Genomic DNA, 7628 nt, shown 5'->3' on the forward strand with positions numbered 1-7628 from the left:
TCCCCCAGTACCTGTAAAGGAAAAACGCTGCCATGTGTTAGTAAAAAAAAAAAATTCCCTTACCTGAATCCCCGTTCAGCTACTTTAAAAAATCTTCTGTCCAAGATGGCTGCCGCTGGTCTTCTCCCACAGTGCACCGCGGGTCTTCTCCCATGGTGCACTGTGGATGTTCTTCTGCTGTCTGCATTCCACTGCCGATTACAGCCACCCCATTGGCTGATCGGCACCATGTGACGGGGCGGAGCTACGCGATGATGCTGAGAAGGGGGAGGGGCCAAGATGCAGCTCGTGAGCCCAGAGCTTACAGAAGAGAAGTCTTCTCTGCGCAAGCGCGACTGTTGCGGTGACCAGAGAAGAAGGCTTCAGTCGTCGCCATGGAGACGGGGATGCCAGCACCGGAGGGGGTAAGTGTATAACTTCTGTATGGCTCATATTTAATGCACGATGTATATTACAAAGTGCATTAATATGGCCATACAGAAGTGTATAACCCCACTTGCTGCCGCAGGACAACCCCTTTAATGAACCAATCTCAGCCATTCAAACGCAGCCAAAATGTTATCAGAAACGTATGACAGCGCTCCTGAAACCGCAGTAAATGCAGTGTTTCTGCAAACACCTGTGTGAGGGAAGCCATGACCCTGCATACGGTGGCAAAATTGTACTGCGCATGCCAGCATACTCACGCAGGTGGTCATGCGCAGTACACCTACTCTCAGCCAATCAATGCAGCGCTCACTGAACCAATATGGCGGCTGTGATAGACTGAGAGCAGCACACGCTGGCCAGTAAGAGCCATTTTTTCTTGGAGGCGGGATTTATGAAAGCCGCAACCAGGAAGTGATGTTCTGTCCGTGGCTGAGGAGTGCAGGAAGCCCAGCGGAGCTACAAACTGTGGAGACCAGCGGGATGGACCCGGACCATGCCTGCTAGGTAGTATTAATAAGATATGCCCGAAAATAAGACCTTGTGCATCTTTTGTGGCAAAATTTATATAAGACAGGGTCTTATATTCGAGGGAACACGGTACTAATTCCAAAAAAGTAGTATAAATCAGCCAAGCCAAGAGAGCTGTATCCTGTTCTCAAGGTGCTGCTCTCAGAACAGCTTTCACCATGATAGCACAAGAGAATGTCACCTGAGTGATACAAGGGCGTTTCCAGGGGGTCAGGCAACTTTCTGATGTCATTCCCTTCTTGCAGTCGTTCTTTTGCGCGGATAAAATGCTGTACATCCGCACAGAAAATCGTATACGTGACCATACTCAATTCGCTTCGGCGGTCATACGCAGCTCTTCCACTGCAGATATACACTTGCGGAATCTAACCCGTTTGTGTGAGCCTGGCCTTAAATACACGAATATGTGTGAAATAATCCTCTAGATGCCAGACTATTGTCAGTTTGAATCAATACTATTGAAAATATCAAAATTGGCCAACAAGTCATATATAAAGCTGACACCAGTCTACTTAGAAGCTGTGGTTTGGGAGTTTCACGAAACTCTTGCAATCGCTTCATTAACCACTGCTGTTGTGCATAACCCATGATAGGAATATAGAATCCTGAAAGTTTTAGAATGTCACTAGTTGCCGATCCCTGCTGTGGAAGTAACTGCCTTACCCAGAAGACATTGCAATACATGCAACTATCACATACAAATCAGAAAGCAGAAAAAGTGGGGGATAATGAAAGAACTACGCTTCATGATTATCAAATATCATTTGTCAAAATGTAACACTTTTTAGACAACAAGAAAAGAAAATGTATTCCATTTATAAAAGTTAGCAGTGAGCCTGGAGAGCCTGGAACTAGAGCTCAGTCACTTGGGGCACACTGACAGAGAAGCCCAGCTGTCCCTATCAGTACATACCATGCATAGCTCAATGTCCAGCCTCTACTCATTTACCATATTAGTCCAAGAGGTCTTCAAGCTGGCAGGGCTAGAAATCTACCATATTCACTAGTGTAAATGGCCAGTCTGAGCTGCAGAATAGATATGAAGGTGCATATATAGGATTTAGTTGCTGATTCAGTCTCCAGCAACTTTTAGAACTAGAAAAACTTTTGAAAGCTGTGCTTCTTAGGCCTCCTTCCCACGAACGGATTTCCGCCGCGTAATTCGCGGCGAAAATCCGCTGCGTTGCCCGCAGCTATTAGGTTCTATTGAACCTAATAGCTCCATGCTCACGATGCGTAATTCCACCGCGGAATTACGCACCGCGATTTCTCCCGTCCTCACCCGCAGCATGCTCTATTTTCTGCGGGTGAGGACGGGCTGTACGCACTGACGGCTTCCATTGCAGTCAATGGAAGCCGTCCATTCACGCTATCTCCCGCTGTAACCAGCGGGAGATAGCGTGAAAAAACGCTTTCCCGCCCACCGCCGAGCGTCATATGACGCCAAATGACGCGGTCCGGCCGCGTCACGTGACACGGCTGGTGACGCGAGAGCGGTGGGCGGTGACGAGCGGTGACGAGCGGTGACGCGGCGGTGGTGGGCGGGGAAGCGATTTCACGCTATCTCCCGCAGGTAAGTATAGGGGCTCTGGGGGGCGCCGTGACGGGCTTCACAGCGGAATATTACGCTGCGGAGCCCGTCACGCTCGTGGGAAGGAGGCCTTAGATACTTAAGAAGGCCGTACACCTTAGATTCTCCAAGCACCTTGTAAGCCCCATCTATGCAAAGTTACAACTAATAAGAAACCACCAAGATAGTGTGCTGCTCATTAAGACTTCTGTTTATAGCTAAAAAGCAGAATAACATTATTTAAAGGCATGCATAGCATATCACTTAAATGTATGAGTCTTTATCGACTATGAACAATATTTGCATAGCTACTCTTGATTATTTCACATGTAAAAGAGGCCATAAACACAAACGTATTACCAAAGGCGTAACTTGAAGCTCCTGGACCCCGATGCAAAACCTGTAACAGGGCCATCAACTATAATGCTTTATTCATAGTACTGGGTTCCCTATATGAAGAAGAGAGGCCTATTGGGTCCCCTAAGGCTCCTAGGCCCAGGTGCAACCACATCCCCTGCATCTCCTATAGTTACACCCCTGCTTATTACCATTCTCTACAAACCTCCAAGAGCCATAATACGAGCCTATGGCCTTCTAGGGGCTGTACTGTACTTTCATATACATCTGATTTCATATGGAGATATATAGATTCCTATTTTTCTGTATGAATCTAGCAGAACAATTATGACTTACTCCACTAGATGCTGTTATGGAGGTAATCTCCCCTATAGGTAGTGGCACTATACAAATGCACCGTATGGGAACAAGCACATGAAATGCTGGGCATTTATTACTAGGAATTCTTATATTCATTTAGATTAGAGTAATAATAGCTATGCCCATGTGGGCAAAGAGGCTCTGGTACCCTGTTGGGCCACCTCTTGCTTGGATACAAGATGTGATACAGATAGGGTTGCCACCCGACCGGTAGATCACTGGCCTGGCCGGTATTTTTACCGCCCAGGCCGGTGCTGCCGTTTTTTTATATTCAGGCCATTATTTTTGTCGGGCTCCGGGGACTGCAGCAGGCTGCAACAAAATACCGGCCTGTATAGTCTGCAGGGATCATGCAGGGCTAGGGCAGCAGTCCATGCTGATGACGCGCCCCTGCTGGATGTCCGCAAGAGTACACACTCTCGCGCATGCGCTTCAGCCTCCGACTTTAGCGCGCGAAGCAGAGAGACAGGCAGGCAGCAGCCAGCAGCCCGCGTGTGTGTGCGGCGAACTCGTGACTCCGCGGGCGGTGCTGGCGCAGGACTCCGGAGCGGGGCGCGTGAGTCTGGTGGTGTCGTGGACGGCGGGTGGACTGGACTCGTGGTTGTTATGGTGAGGTGACCGTGAGAGAGAGAGTCTCAGTCGACTGATGGAACCCTGAGGCGGCGACGGAGGTTGCGGCCGGAATGGAGAGGTGAGCAACCGTGCACCTCTCACTGTTGACTGAAATGCCGGCCCACACGGAGAACACACGCTGCAGCATGTGCATACCTGTTTCCCAGCTCTGCAGCCTTGATCTCCGGGTTACTATAGTAGTTAGGCTTATATTATGACATCCTAATGCTGCCATGTTACACCACTAACATGGCAGCATTTACAGGTAATAATGTACGGCTACCTACTATAGTAACCCAAAGGGTAACTCTGCAGAGCTGGGAAACATGTATGCACAATGCGCTGCTACTACCTTTCTCCCTTCACCCTATCAGGAGCCAATGTGTGATCCTTTATGGCCCCCTGTCCATGGCCATCGCACATGCGCAGAATGAAATTTTTGCCCCGTGATAAGCCACACACCTTTTTAACCATGGCCGGTATTTTTTCATGACAAAGGTGGCAACCCTAGATACAGACAGGCATGGAGGCTCTAGTACCCTGTTGTACCGCCTCTAGGTTGGATACAAGATGTGCTACAGGCGAGCATGGAGGCTCTAGTACCCTGCTGTACAGCTTCTAGCTTGGGTACAAGATGTGATACGGGAGAGCATAGAGGCTCTAGTACCCTGCTGTACAGCCTGTAGCTTGGATACAAGATGTGATAACGGCGGGCATGGAGGCTCTAGTACCCTGTTGTACTGCCTCTAGCTTGGATACAAGATGTGATAACGGCGGGCATGGAGGCTCTTGTGCCCTGTTGTACCACCTCTAGCTTGGATACAATATGTGATACAGGCAGGCATGGAGGCCCTTGTACCCTGTTGTACCGCCTCTAGCTTGGATACAATATGTGATACAGGCGGGCATGGAGGCCCTTGTACCCTGTTGTACTGCCTCTAGCTTGGATACAAGATGTGATACATTTCCTGTAACTGAGCCTCTAGATTAGGGGTGTCAAACTATTTTTACCCGAAGGCCACATCAGCCTTATGGCTGCCTTCAAATGGTCAATTATAATTTTATAGTAAAAGCTCATTCTCCTGAGCGTATTTGCGCAGTGTATTACATGCACAATTTGGGGTGCGCGTTACACGCAATGAATAGAACCTATTTGTTTCAATGGGTTCGTTCACATGAGCATATTTTTTCATAAATATGCTGCATGACCTATTTTGTTATGTAGTACACACCACAATAGGCCATTGAAGTAAGGGCCCTGTGCAAATACACAGTGAATATGCAGGAAACCTGCGTATTTGCGCACCATTTTAGCAAGCCTTCTTTTTTTAATGTGCAAATACGCAGTAAATCTGCACACAAAAAATACACCATAGCAGGCAAAAAAAACGCATTCATAAGCATTTTTGGTCGTTCAAATTTGCAACATATTTGCAGAACCGAGATGCATTTAAACCCATGGGAATGAGTAGTAACAGTGACACTCATAGTGACCCCAGTAGTAATAGTGCCCCCATAGTGGTCCCAGTAGTAATAGTGCCCCCATAGTGGTCCCAGTAGTAATAGTGCCCCCATAGTGGTCCCAGTAGTAATAGTGCCCCCATAGTGGTCCCAGTAGTAATAGTAACCCCCATAGTGGCCCCGGTTGTAATTTTGCCTCCATAGTGGCGGCAGTAGTAACAGTGACCTCCATAGTGGCCTCAGTAGTGATAGTGACCCCCATAGTGATCCCAGTAGTAACCATGTACACCATAGTGGCCCCATGAGTAATACTGTTCCCTATATTGACCCCAGTAATAATAGGGATACACTGGGGTCATAGTGGAAGTCTCTGCTCTGACACCTATTCAGGGGCCAGCGCTCATAATTGCAGGCACAGATCTTGTTGAAATTAATGAGAACTGCACCTCTAATTGGAGACTGGGGTCCCATTGATTTCATTGAGAGCTGTGCCTGCAATTACGAGCACTGGCTGCTTCACAGGGGTCAGAGCAGCGGCTTCCACTCTGACCCTGGTGTATTCTAGTGATCACTGCCTGCATTCCAAAATTGCACCCCCTCTCAAATTTTGTTAACTGGGCAAAAGCTCTTGGATTCCATCATAAAGGCACGTCTAGTGGTCAGCAAGCTCCACACAAGCGGAAGAAGAGGTCCGCTACACACAAGGAGCCTCTGAGAGCCTTTTTATAGGCCAAGGGTGGACCGCTTTTAGGGCCTCAGGTGGCAAGACTGTTCATCTAATCACACTACTACTCTAAGGCCTCATGTCCACGGGAAAAATCAGGCCCGCTACGGATTCTCCATGGAGAATCCGCAGCGGGTCCCTCCTGCCCCGCAGACATGAGGGCTGAAAATAAGAATAAACTTACCCGCAGCAGACCGTGCGTGTCTTCCTTCCTTCACGGCCGGATCTTCTTTCTTCGGCCCGGCGGATGTGCTCGGCACGCCGGCTGCGTGCCGCGCGCATGCGCCGGGCACATCCGCCGGGCCGAAGAAAGAAGTTTCTGGCTGCGAAGGAAGGAAGACCTGCATCGCCCGGAGCAGGTGAGTTTAATTCAGGCGCGGGTCTCCTGCGGATCCGGTCGGCTTCCATAGGCTTCAATAGAAGTCTGCGGGAGCCGTCCCCGCGGGAGACCCGTACCTAAATGGAGCATGTCCGGATTTTTTCCTGCACACGGGGCCCGCGCCTGACGGGAAAAATGACATCCGCAGGTATTTAACTACCTGCGGGTGTCTAATGCATCCCTTTCGGGCGCGGATCCGCGCGCGGGAGAAACACTGCGGATTTAAATTGTTAATTTGCCCGTGGACATGAGGCCTAATCATTTGCATATCTGCCTGAGATGCAACTGCATGATGGGTTTTGCAACAAAACGACAACTTCTAGGTGCTTAATTTTTTACTACAAAGAGTGTATATCTTAGGTACTTCAACAGAGAATCCGCAGAAAACAGGTTTCAGCTCCAACCCTTTGAGGGTCCGATGGATGTCGGGGATAGTGGTGTTTCCCTTGTAGAGAGCCAATAGGGTGTAAAGAGTCTTATATGGGCCATGCAATGCTCACTAGAAAAAACACATGCAAATAAGTGATGAAATAAGTCTACACAGCGCCACCTATTGGAATGGTAGTTACCCTGAGACAATATTCAAGCTTCTAACAGGCCTTGCAACATGACCAATCCCCAAAAGAGCTGTATATGCATTAATATCCTGGTTTGGTTTACAACCCTATTTATCTTACAAGGCCTGTGAAATGGTCGGATACTGCCTCATAGTGCAGCTACCATTCCAATAGATGGTATTGTGGAAGATTATTCCATCACTCATTTGCAAGGATCCAGTGGGTAGAATAAGCCACTTAGTAAAGTCCTCGCAGTCATTTTATATGTGAATCAAGGCTACCTGTCCAATAGAAACAGATAAGATACAATGACTAGAGGACATTGCAATCATACAGTAATCACGCACATTATCAGCTAGACATCTAAACAAGACTGTGCAAAATGACTAGACATTCCCACCTATAGCAGATTTACTACAAAGTATAAACTCATAACCCGATAAATCGTTAGCTAACATTATCCTGACGAGTTGGAATTATTTCAGACCGGAAATACCATATTTCCCATGACTCAAGACAGGGTTATGGGACTGGCATCTTCCTAATTGTAGTTTTATTCAATCCATATTGTATATTTATTACATTTTTTACCTCCCAGTGAAAAAAGACTTGCAGAGATGTCACTGCAACCTACGAGCAACCCTAAAATGC

At 47.9% G+C, this 7628-nt stretch overlaps 1 protein-coding gene across 17 annotated transcripts in view; it reads right to left on the reverse strand.

Moving 5' to 3' along the window:
* LRRFIP1 (LRR binding FLII interacting protein 1) overlaps positions 1-7628 on the reverse strand; it is a 121696-nt gene that overhangs the window by 111166 nt on the left and 2902 nt on the right. The gene's annotated exons all lie outside the window — the stretch shown is intronic.

Source organism: Eleutherodactylus coqui, chromosome 8 (assembly GCF_035609145.1).
Source record: "Eleutherodactylus coqui strain aEleCoq1 chromosome 8, aEleCoq1.hap1, whole genome shotgun sequence".
NCBI lineage: Eukaryota > Metazoa > Chordata > Amphibia > Anura > Eleutherodactylidae > Eleutherodactylus > Eleutherodactylus coqui.